Source organism: Cololabis saira, chromosome 20 (assembly GCF_033807715.1).
Source record: "Cololabis saira isolate AMF1-May2022 chromosome 20, fColSai1.1, whole genome shotgun sequence".
Classification (NCBI taxonomy): domain Eukaryota; kingdom Metazoa; phylum Chordata; class Actinopteri; order Beloniformes; family Belonidae; genus Cololabis; species Cololabis saira.
Window position 1 is genome coordinate 7,975,655 of NC_084606.1, and position 9,833 is coordinate 7,985,487.

At 47.9% G+C, this 9,833-nt stretch overlaps 14 non-coding genes across 14 annotated transcripts; all 14 read left to right on the plus strand.

The window, feature by feature from the left end:
- Positions 1–2,633: 2,633 nt before the first annotated feature.
- Positions 2,634–2,722, plus strand: trnay-gua (transfer RNA tyrosine (anticodon GUA)). Its single transcript is given in 2 exon segments — positions 2,634–2,670; positions 2,687–2,722. It is a non-coding gene; the product is annotated as a tRNA-Tyr (tRNA).
- A 594-nt stretch (positions 2,723–3,316) lies between these two features.
- On the plus strand, positions 3,317–3,388 carry trnah-gug (transfer RNA histidin (anticodon GUG)). Its single transcript has one exon. It is a non-coding gene; the product is annotated as a tRNA-His (tRNA).
- A 299-nt stretch (positions 3,389–3,687) lies between these two features.
- On the plus strand, positions 3,688–3,776 carry trnay-gua (transfer RNA tyrosine (anticodon GUA)). Its single transcript is given in 2 exon segments — positions 3,688–3,724; positions 3,741–3,776. It is a non-coding gene; the product is annotated as a tRNA-Tyr (tRNA).
- A 140-nt stretch (positions 3,777–3,916) lies between these two features.
- Positions 3,917–3,989, plus strand: trnar-acg (transfer RNA arginine (anticodon ACG)). Its single transcript has one exon. It is a non-coding gene; the product is annotated as a tRNA-Arg (tRNA).
- Positions 3,990–4,741: 752 nt separating this feature from the next.
- On the plus strand, positions 4,742–4,830 carry trnay-gua (transfer RNA tyrosine (anticodon GUA)). Its single transcript is given in 2 exon segments — positions 4,742–4,778; positions 4,795–4,830. It is a non-coding gene; the product is annotated as a tRNA-Tyr (tRNA).
- Positions 4,831–5,424: 594 nt separating this feature from the next.
- On the plus strand, positions 5,425–5,496 carry trnah-gug (transfer RNA histidin (anticodon GUG)). Its single transcript has one exon. It is a non-coding gene; the product is annotated as a tRNA-His (tRNA).
- A 299-nt stretch (positions 5,497–5,795) lies between these two features.
- On the plus strand, positions 5,796–5,884 carry trnay-gua (transfer RNA tyrosine (anticodon GUA)). Its single transcript is given in 2 exon segments — positions 5,796–5,832; positions 5,849–5,884. It is a non-coding gene; the product is annotated as a tRNA-Tyr (tRNA).
- Positions 5,885–6,024: 140 nt separating this feature from the next.
- trnar-acg (transfer RNA arginine (anticodon ACG)) lies at positions 6,025–6,097 on the plus strand. The gene has a single exon. It is a non-coding gene; the product is annotated as a tRNA-Arg (tRNA).
- A 752-nt stretch (positions 6,098–6,849) lies between these two features.
- Positions 6,850–6,938, plus strand: trnay-gua (transfer RNA tyrosine (anticodon GUA)). The gene is given in 2 exon segments: positions 6,850–6,886; positions 6,903–6,938. It is a non-coding gene; the product is annotated as a tRNA-Tyr (tRNA).
- A 140-nt stretch (positions 6,939–7,078) lies between these two features.
- Positions 7,079–7,151, plus strand: trnar-acg (transfer RNA arginine (anticodon ACG)). Its single transcript has one exon. It is a non-coding gene; the product is annotated as a tRNA-Arg (tRNA).
- Positions 7,152–7,532: 381 nt separating this feature from the next.
- trnah-gug (transfer RNA histidin (anticodon GUG)) lies at positions 7,533–7,604 on the plus strand. Its single transcript has one exon. It is a non-coding gene; the product is annotated as a tRNA-His (tRNA).
- Positions 7,605–8,933: 1,329 nt separating this feature from the next.
- Positions 8,934–9,022, plus strand: trnay-gua (transfer RNA tyrosine (anticodon GUA)). Its single transcript is given in 2 exon segments — positions 8,934–8,970; positions 8,987–9,022. It is a non-coding gene; the product is annotated as a tRNA-Tyr (tRNA).
- Positions 9,023–9,162: 140 nt separating this feature from the next.
- On the plus strand, positions 9,163–9,235 carry trnar-acg (transfer RNA arginine (anticodon ACG)). Its single transcript has one exon. It is a non-coding gene; the product is annotated as a tRNA-Arg (tRNA).
- Positions 9,236–9,616: 381 nt separating this feature from the next.
- Positions 9,617–9,688, plus strand: trnah-gug (transfer RNA histidin (anticodon GUG)). Its single transcript has one exon. It is a non-coding gene; the product is annotated as a tRNA-His (tRNA).
- Positions 9,689–9,833: the final 145 nt, after the last annotated feature.

Consider the following 9,833-nt stretch of genomic DNA (forward strand, 5'->3'; position numbering starts at 1 on the left):
TCTCCGTCATTTTATTTCGTCTTGTGAGCCAAATACTAATTTTAGCCTGCCCCAACAAGAAGTTAACCAGACAGACATTGGTACGCTGTGCTGCACCGTATCTGGGCCCAAAAATGAATAGCTCCTCCTCATATGTGTGTCCTAGACCCCCCACCCACTGGTTCAGCAGACGGAAGAGAGAAGCCAGCCTGGGACAGCCAAGCCAGAGATGATGTAAGGTCTCGTCAGCCTGGCAGAACCCACACCGACTCCCCGATCCAGGATCCAGATGTGCCACATGTCTGTTCGTGGCCACGGCCCCATGCACCACCCTCCACTGGAGAGTCAAGCTCTGTTCAAGACTTAACAGACACTGCATACAGACTCTTCTTGGATGTGTCGCTGAAGTCTGACAGCTCCGGCTAACAGAGCCCTGATCGCCCCCTTCTGCTCCTCCCCTGCAGCACGAATGAGCAGATCCGGAAAAATGAGGGTATGATTGTCAACAGACTCTGCCCCCAAAGCTCTCCGAAAGGATCCGGGAAGACCATTTACCACCTCCTGCACCAGTCTCTCCATTAGCCGTAATGAGTTAAAACCAGTGCCCTTACACAACAGAGAAGCAGATTTCCACTGCCCCCCCCCGACCTCAGCCCTGCCAGCATCGTCAGCCCAGCTGCTGTGAAGATCCTCCGGACACTGACAGTGGCGAGAAGTCTACTCTGGATTGCCGGGTTGAAAAGCAGAGGTTCCTCCTCCACCAGTGTCCACACTGCCCAGCTCTAAAAGAAACAGGTGCTTGTCATCATTTAGGTCCTGTACCCTGCGCAGCAGTAGAGACGCTGTGTCTGTCCAGGGCTGCAGTGTTCGGAACAGCAACCGTTGCACAGTCTGCAGCTGAAATGCAGTGATACGGCTCTGGAAGTGGATCAACCCCTGACCCCCCTCTGCCACAGTGAGATACAGAACAGCCGATCGGAGCCAGTGGTATCCGCCCCAGAAGAAATCGACTATTCTTTTCTGGATTTCTGTAATGAGGGTGTATGGAGGAATGACAACAGCTACACGGTGCTAAAGCATAGATGCAACCAGGTTGTTGGCCACCAAAGTCCTCCCCCTGTAGGACAACTGGGGCTGGACCCATTTCCATCGAGACAATCGGGCACTAACCTTCTCGACTAGACCCTCCCAGTTCTTCCACTGAAAGTCTGCTCTCCCCAGAAATACTCCTAGGACTTTTATCCCCTCCGTGCTCCACTGCAGCCCAGCTGGGAGAATGGGCCGCTCCTTAGTACTCCACCCTCCCAGCAGAAGTCCCTCACACTTTGACCAGTTCACCCTGGCAGAAGCAGCCCGTTCATACAGCTGCAGTGCCTATTCAAGCGTCTGAACGTCATGCCGACACGTGACACACACTGTGATATCGTCAGCATAGGCTGACAAACTCACTGTACCTATCCGGTCGTCCGTCAATCCCAGCCCCAAATTTTTTTGAAGGACTTGGATGTCATTTGGTTAAGTTGTCAGCACAGTGACATCATTAGCATATGCTGATAGGCTAACTGGATTGTTGGTATCCTCTGCAAAGGTCAACCCTTTAAGGCCCTGCCTAAGATGACTCAGGAGAGGTTCAATTGCCAGAGTATACAGCATCCCAGAGAGGGGACATCCCTGCCTAATACCTCTCTGGACAGGGACAGGTCTACTGAGTCCTCTGCCGCCCCTTAACAGTACAGTTGCTCCTGAGTACAACAGCTAAATCCAAGACACATATTTTTTTCCAAACCCAAAAAAACTTCAAGTGTGTTACACAAATAAGGGTGGTCAACACTATCAAACACTTTTTTTTTTGTCAATGGAAAAAAGTCCAACATCCAGCTGCTGAAACCTGGATAGGTCAACAATGGCCCTCAGCAGAAACGTCCGGGTCCGGGGGTCGGGCCTCCCCTGGCCGGAGGGTGTGCGGGCGAGCGAGGCGGCGGGGTGGAGTCATTATCAGGAGTCTAATACTTATGTCGTCAGTATGAATGGAGGGATTTTGGGCCATTTCCCTCCACCTTGGGGCTTCGACGGCGCCGGGGGCACCCATTGAGCTACGGTGGGGCCCTGGCCCTCCTCTTCTCGTTTTCTCTCTTCCTCCTATCTCATTCGAGGCAAATGCCCTTACCTGACGGCAGGGACGGCACAGCTCCACACACTCTTCTTCCAACCTCACACCGTGTTCACTGACATAACTGCAGAAACCGAGCACATATCTAAAGCTGGGTACATGTACTCTTGCAAGCTGTGATCGTATAGTGGTGAGTACTCTGCGTTGTGGCTGCAACAACCCTGGTTCGAATCCAGGTCACAGCACCCTTGTGGCAGCCAGAGTGCTTCTCAAATTTTTGGAAGAAGAAAGAAAAGGTGCCACGGCCACAACAAAATCCACTAGGGTGTTTGGATCACAATTTCACACCATTCACACTTCAATTGATTGGGGTGGGGAGGGGGCGTGCTACGGCCCGGACACTTAGCCGAGGACAATGCACTCTGCCAGTGGTAAGGGGCCGGCAAAATAAGGGAGACAATAATTCATTTAAAATGTTTCCTTTTCCCAGTTTTAGGCTTTGGTAGAAGAATACACAAGTCATGGAGCTGTCAACATGCATCCTCCTTCGATAGCTCAGTTGGTAGAGCGGAGGACTGTAGAACCAGTAAAACAGGTATCCTTAGGTCGCTGGTTCAACTCCGGCTCGAAGGACTGCCATTGTTTTTCATCTGCCCAGAGCGGGACTCTATTTCATCACTGTACTCGGCTATGGCTTTGGCCACTGCCATCTACTGTGGATGGGACATCTGAGTCGTTGCATCACGTGTGTTTCCACACGTGACCATCAAAGAGGGCTAGTGGAGCAATGGATAACGCGTCTGAGTACGGATCAGAAGATTCTAGGTTCAACTCCTGGCTAGCTCAAAAAATCCTAGTCTTTAATATTCTCCCAGTCACAACCTTGGTAGTGTACATGTTTCTTCTTCTCTGTCATTTATTTATTTACTTGCTGTTTTCATTTGCCTCTGTGTACGCCCGGAAATGTACACTTCAAAGGTGCCGCAGGATAGGCCGTCTTCCGTAATGTTTCCAAAGCTGCCCCCGGCTCATGCTTATGTTTGTCTTTCATGGGACCTCTTTTATTCATTCTCTTCCTTCCTCATATCTCATTCGAGGCAAATGCCCTTACCTGACGACAGGGGCGGCACACCTCCGCACACTCGTCTTCCAACCTCACACCGTGTTCACTGACATAACTGCAGAGACCGAGCACATATCTAAAGCTGGGTACATGTGCCCTTTCAAGCTGTGGTCGTATAGTGGTGAGTACTCTGCGTTGTGGCCGCAGCAACCCCGGTTCGAATCCGGGTCACAGCAACACTGTGGCAGCCAGAGTGCTTCGAAGTTTTTTGGAAAAAGAAAGAAAAGGTGCCACGGCCACAACAAAATCCACTAGGGTGTTTGGATCACAATTTCACACCATTCACACTTCAATTGATTGGGGTGGGGAGGGGGCGTGCTACGGCCCGGACACTTAGCCGAGGACAATGCACTCTGCCAGTGGTAAGGGGCCGGCAAAATAAGGGAGACAATAATTCATTTAAAATGTTTCCTTTTCCCAGTTTTAGGCTTTGGTAGAAGAATAGACAAGTCATGGAGCTGTCAACATGCATCCTCCTTCGATAGCTCAGTTGGTAGAGCGGAGGACTGTAGAACCAGTAAAACAGGTATCCTTAGGTCGCTGGTTCAACTCCGGCTCGAAGGACTGCCATTGTTTTTCATCTGCCCAGAGCGGGACTCTATTTCATCACTGTACTCGGCTATGGCTTTGGCCACTGCCATCTACTGTGGATGGGACATCTGAGTCGTTGCATCACGTGTGTTTCCACACGTGACCATCAAAGAGGGCTAGTGGCGCAATGGATAACGCGTCTGAGTACGGATCAGAAGATTCTAGGTTCAACTCCTGGCTAGCTCAAAAAATCCTAGTCTTTAATATTCTCCCAGTCACAACCTTGGTAGTGTACATGTTTCTTCTTCTCTGTCATTTATTTATTTACTTGCTGTTTTCATTTGCCTCTGTGTACGCCCGGAAATGTACACTTCAAAGGTGCCGCAGGATAGGCCGTCTTCCGTAATGTTTCCAAAGCTGCCCCCGGCTCATGCTTATGTTTGTCTTTCATGGGACCTCTTTTATTCATTCTCTTCCTTCCTCATATCTCATTCGAGGCAAATGCCCTTACCTGACGACAGGGGCGGCACACCTCCACACACTCTTCTTCCAACCTCACACCGTGTTCACTGACATAACTGCAGAAACCGAGCACATATCTAAAGCTGGGTACATGTACTCTTGCAAGCTGTGATCGTATAGTGGTGAGTACTCTGCGTTGTGGCTGCAACAACCCTGGTTCGAATCCAGGTCACAGCACCCCTGTGGCAGCCAGAGTGCTTCTCAAATTTTTGGAAGAAGAAAGAAAAGGTGCCACGGCCACAACAAAATCCACTAGGGTGTTTGGATCACAATTTCACACCATTCACACTTCAATTGATTGGGGTGGGGAGGGGGCGTGCTACGGCCCGGACACTTAGCCGAGGACAATGCACTCTGCCAGTGGTAAGGGGCCGGCAAAATAAGGGAGACAATAATTCATTTAAAATGTTTCCTTTTCCCAGTTTTAGGCTTTGGTAGAAGAATACACAAGTCATGGAGCTGTCAACATGCATCCTCCTTCGATAGCTCAGTTGGTAGAGCGGAGGACTGTAGAACCAGTAAAACAGGTATCCTTAGGTCGCTGGTTCAACTCCGGCTCGAAGGACTGCCATTGTTTTTCATCTGCCCAGAGCGGGACTCTATTTCATCACTGTACTCGGCTATGGCTTTGGCCACTGCCATCTACTGTGGATGGGACATCTGAGTCGTTGCATCACGTGTGTTTCCACACGTGACCATCAAAGAGGGCTAGTGGAGCAATGGATAACGCGTCTGAGTACGGATCAGAAGATTCTAGGTTCAACTCCTGGCTAGCTCAAAAAATCCTAGTCTTTAATATTCTCCCAGTCACAACCTTGGTAGTGTACATGTTTCTTCTTCTCTGTCATTTATTTATTTACTTGCTGTTTTCATTTGCCTCTGTGTACGCCCGGAAATGTACACTTCAAAGGTGCCGCAGGATAGGCCGTCTTCCGTAATGTTTCCAAAGCTGCCCCCGGCTCATGCTTATGTTTGTCTTTCATGGGACCTCTTTTATTCATTCTCTTCCTTCCTCATATCTCATTCGAGGCAAATGCCCTTACCTGACGACAGGGGCGGCACACCTCCGCACACTCGTCTTCCAACCTCACACCGTGTTCACTGACATAACTGCAGAGACCGAGCACATATCTAAAGCTGGGTACATGTGCCCTTTCAAGCTGTGGTCGTATAGTGGTGAGTACTCTGCGTTGTGGCCGCAGCAACCCCGGTTCGAATCCGGGTCACAGCAACACTGTGGCAGCCAGAGTGCTTCGAAGATTTTTGGAAAAAGAAAGAAAAGGTGCCACGGCCACAACAAAATCCACTAGGGTGTTTGGATCACAATTTCACACCATTCACACTTCAATTGATTGGGGTGGGGAGGGGGCGTGCTACGGCCCGGACACTTAGCCGAGGACAATGCACTCTGCCAGTGGTAAGGGGCCGGCAAAATAAGGGAGACAATAATTCATTTAAAATGTTTCCTTTTCCCAGTTTTAGGCTTTGGTAGAAGAATAGACAAGTCATGGAGCTGTCAACATGCATCCTCCTTCGATAGCTCAGTTGGTAGAGCGGAGGACTGTAGAACCAGTAAAACAGGTATCCTTAGGTCGCTGGTTCAACTCCGGCTCGAAGGACTGCCATTGTTTTTCATCTGCCCAGAGCGGGACTCTATTTCATCACTGTACTCGGCTATGGCTTTGGCAACTGCCATCTACTGTGGATGGGACATCTGAGTCGTTGCATCACGTGTGTTTCCACACGTGACCATCAAAGAGGGCTAGTGGCGCAATGGATAACGCGTCTGAGTACGGATCAGAAGATTCTAGGTTCAACTCCTGGCTAGCTCAAAAAATCCTAGTCTTTAATATTCTCCCAGTCACAACCTTGGTAGTGTACATGTTTCTTCTTCTCTGTCATTTATTTATTTACTTGCTGTTTTCATTTGCCTCTGTGTACGCCCGGAAATGTACACTTCAAAGGTGCCGCAGGATAGGCCGTCTTCCGTAATGTTTCCAAAGCTGCCCCCGGCTCATGCTTATGTTTGTCTTTCATGGGACCTCTTTTATTCATTCTCTTCCTTCCTCATATCTCATTCGAGGCAAATGCCCTTACCTGACGACAGGGGCGGCACACCTCCGCACACTCTTCTTCCAACCTCACACCGTGTTCACTGACATAACTGCAGAGACCGAGCACATATCTAAAGCTGGGTACATGTGCCCTTTCAAGCTGTGATCGTATAGTGGTGAGTACTCTGCGTTGTGGCCGCCGCAACCCCGGTTCGAATCCGGGTCACAGCAACACTGTGGCAGCCAGAGTGCTTCGAAGATTTTTGGAAAAAGAAAGAAAAGGTGCCACGGCCACAACAAAATCCACTAGGGTGTTTGGATCACAATTTCACACCATTCACACTTCAATTGATTGGGGTGGGGAGGGGGCGTGCTACGGCCCGGACACTTAGCCGAGGACAATGCACTCTGCCAGTGGTAAGGAGCCGGCAAAATAAGGGAGACAATAATTCATTTAAAATGTTTCCTTTTCCCAGTTTTAGGCTTTGGTAGAAGAATACACAAGTCATGGAGCTGTCAACATGCATCCTCCTTCGATAGCTCAGTTGGTAGAGCGGACGACTGTAGAACCAGTAAAACAGGTATCCTTAGGTCGCTGGTTCGACTCCGGCTCGAAGGACTGCCATTGTTTTTCATCTGCCCAGAGCGGGACTCTATTTCATCACTGTACTCGGCTATGGCTTTGGCCACTGCCATCTACTGTGGATGGGACATCTGAGTCGTTGCATCACGTGTGTTTCCACACGTCACCATCAAAGAGGGCTAGTGGCGCAATGGATAACGCGTCTGAGTACGGATCAGAAGATTCTAGGTTCAACTCCTGGCTAGCTCAAAAAATCCTAGTCTTTAATATTCTTCCAGTCACAACCTTGGTAGTGTACATGTTTCTTCTTCTCTGTCATTTATTTATTTACTTGCTGTTTTCATTTGCCTGTGTGTACGCCCGGAAATGTACACTTCAAAGGTGCCGCAGGATAGGCCGTCTTCCGTAATGTTTCCAAAGCTGCCCCCGGCTCATGCTTATGTTTGTCTTTCATGGGACCTCTTTTATTCATTCTCTTCCTTCCTCATATCTCATTCGAGGCAAATGCCCTTACCTGACGACAGGGGCGGCACACCTCCGCACACTCTTCTTCCAACCTCACACCGTGTTCACTGACATAACTGCAGAGACCGAGCACATATCTAAAGCTGGGTACATGTGCCCTTTCAAGCTGTGATAGTATAGTGGTGAGTACTCTGCGTTGTGGCCGCAGCAACCCTGGTTCGAATCCGGGTCACAGCAACACTGTGGCAGCCAGAGTGCTTCGAAGATTTTTGGAAAAAGAAAGAAAAGGTGCCACGGCCACAACAAAATCCACTAGGGTGTTTGGATCACAATTTCACACCATTCACACTTCAATTGATTGGGGTGGGGAGGGGGCGTGCTACGGCCCGGACACTTAGCCCATAGACATATATAAAGGCTAGATGACTCACGGCGGAGTCTCCAGCGTCGTTCACCCGCGGCCATCTTGCCACAGGAGACTCTCTGGTGCGCATGCGTGCGCTGTTGGAGGGTGAGTGGTCTGTACAGACAAAAATACTCATAACTTGCTGAAATCTTGACGGATTTACAAACGGATTGGTTCATCATAAACGTCATTAACGTGGGTATGATTCGGGATGCTTGGACATGTTGAAATTGTATCTCTTCGTTGCGAAAAACGACCTAATCATGTAGCATATACAATAGTTGTGTATCACCACTAACTAACGTTACCTGCCCAAGTTATCAAGGGTGACCACCAGTACTCAAGTTGTAAAAAAAAAAAAATCAGGGGGGATGGTGGATTTTATCATATGGGGACAGATAAAGCGGAAGAAAATGGATGGATGGGTGGATGGATAGAGGTGTGTATATATATATATATATATATATATATATATATATATATATATAGACACACATATGTAATGTCATGACGTAAATACATCATAATGTAATAATATATTAATATGTTATGTCATATGAATACATGTTATATGGTAATAATATGTATATATATATATATATATATATATATATATATATATATATATATATATATATATATATATATATATAATATATGTTATAATGTAACTATAAATATTACTAAGAATACTATAGAAATATTGATTAAATATAAATACCATGTCATGGCTATCTGTTTCTGGTTATTTTCATATAAAAGTACGTTTTTCAATGTTTAGAATTATTCACAAGTATACAGTGTCATAACTACATCTCTGACGTTCATAACAAACCAAACTGTTTGAAAATCTGTTGAGAATTGAGCAAGTTAAGGTTGTTTAAGCAGTACATGCTCCATTGAACACAATGTTATTCTGAGCGAGTTCTCCTGTGGCAAGATGGCCGCCGTGTGACGACGTCGCTCTCCATTGGCAGCAGCGCGGACGAGTCATCTAGCCTTTATATATGTCTATGACTTAGCCGAGGACAATGCACTCTGCCAGTGGTAAGGAGCCGGCAAAATAAGGGAGACAATAATTCATTTAAAATGTTTCCTTTTCCCAGTTTTAGGCTTTGGTAGAAGAATACACAAGTCATGGAGCTGTCAACATGCATCCTCCTTCGATAGCTCAGTTGGTAGAGCGGAGGACTGTAGAACCAGTAAAACAGGTATCCTTAGGTCGCTGGTTCGACTCCGGCTCGAAGGACTGCCATTGTTTTTCATCTGCCCAGAGCGGGACTCTATTTCATCACTGTACTCGGCTATGGCTTTGGCCACTGCCATCTACTGTGGATGGGACATCTGAGTCGTTGCATCACGTGTGTTTCCACACGTCACCATCAAAGAGGGCTAGTGGCGCAATGGATAACGCGTCTGAGTACGGATCAGAAGATTCTAGGTTCAACTCCTGGCTAGCTCAAAAAATCCTAGTCTTTAATATTCTCCCAGTCACAACCTTGGTTGTGTACATGTTTCTTCTTCTCTGTCATTTATTTATTTACTTGCTGTTTTCATTTGCCTCTGTGTGCGCCCGGAAATGTACACTTCAAAGGTGCCGCAGGATAGGCCGTCTTCCGTAATGTTTCCAAAGCTGCCCCCGGCTCATGCTTATGTTTGTCTTTCATGGGACCTCTTTTATTCATTCTCTTCCTTCCTCATATCTCATTCGAGGCAAATGCCCTTACCTGACGACAGGGGCGGCACACCTCCGCACACTCTTCTTCCAACCTCACACCGTGTTCACTGACATAACTGCAGAGACCGAGCACATATCTAAAGCTGGGTACATGTGCCCTTTCAAGCTGTGATCGTATAGTGGTGAGTACTCTGCGTTGTGGCCGCAGCAACCCCGGTTCGAATCCGGGTCACAGCAACACTGTGGCAGCCAGAGTGCTTCGAAGATTTTTGGAAAAAGAAAGAAAAGGTGCCACGGCCACAACAAAATCCACTAGGGTGTTTGGATCACAATTTCACACCATTCACACTTCAATTGATTGGGGTGGGGAGGGGGCGTGCTA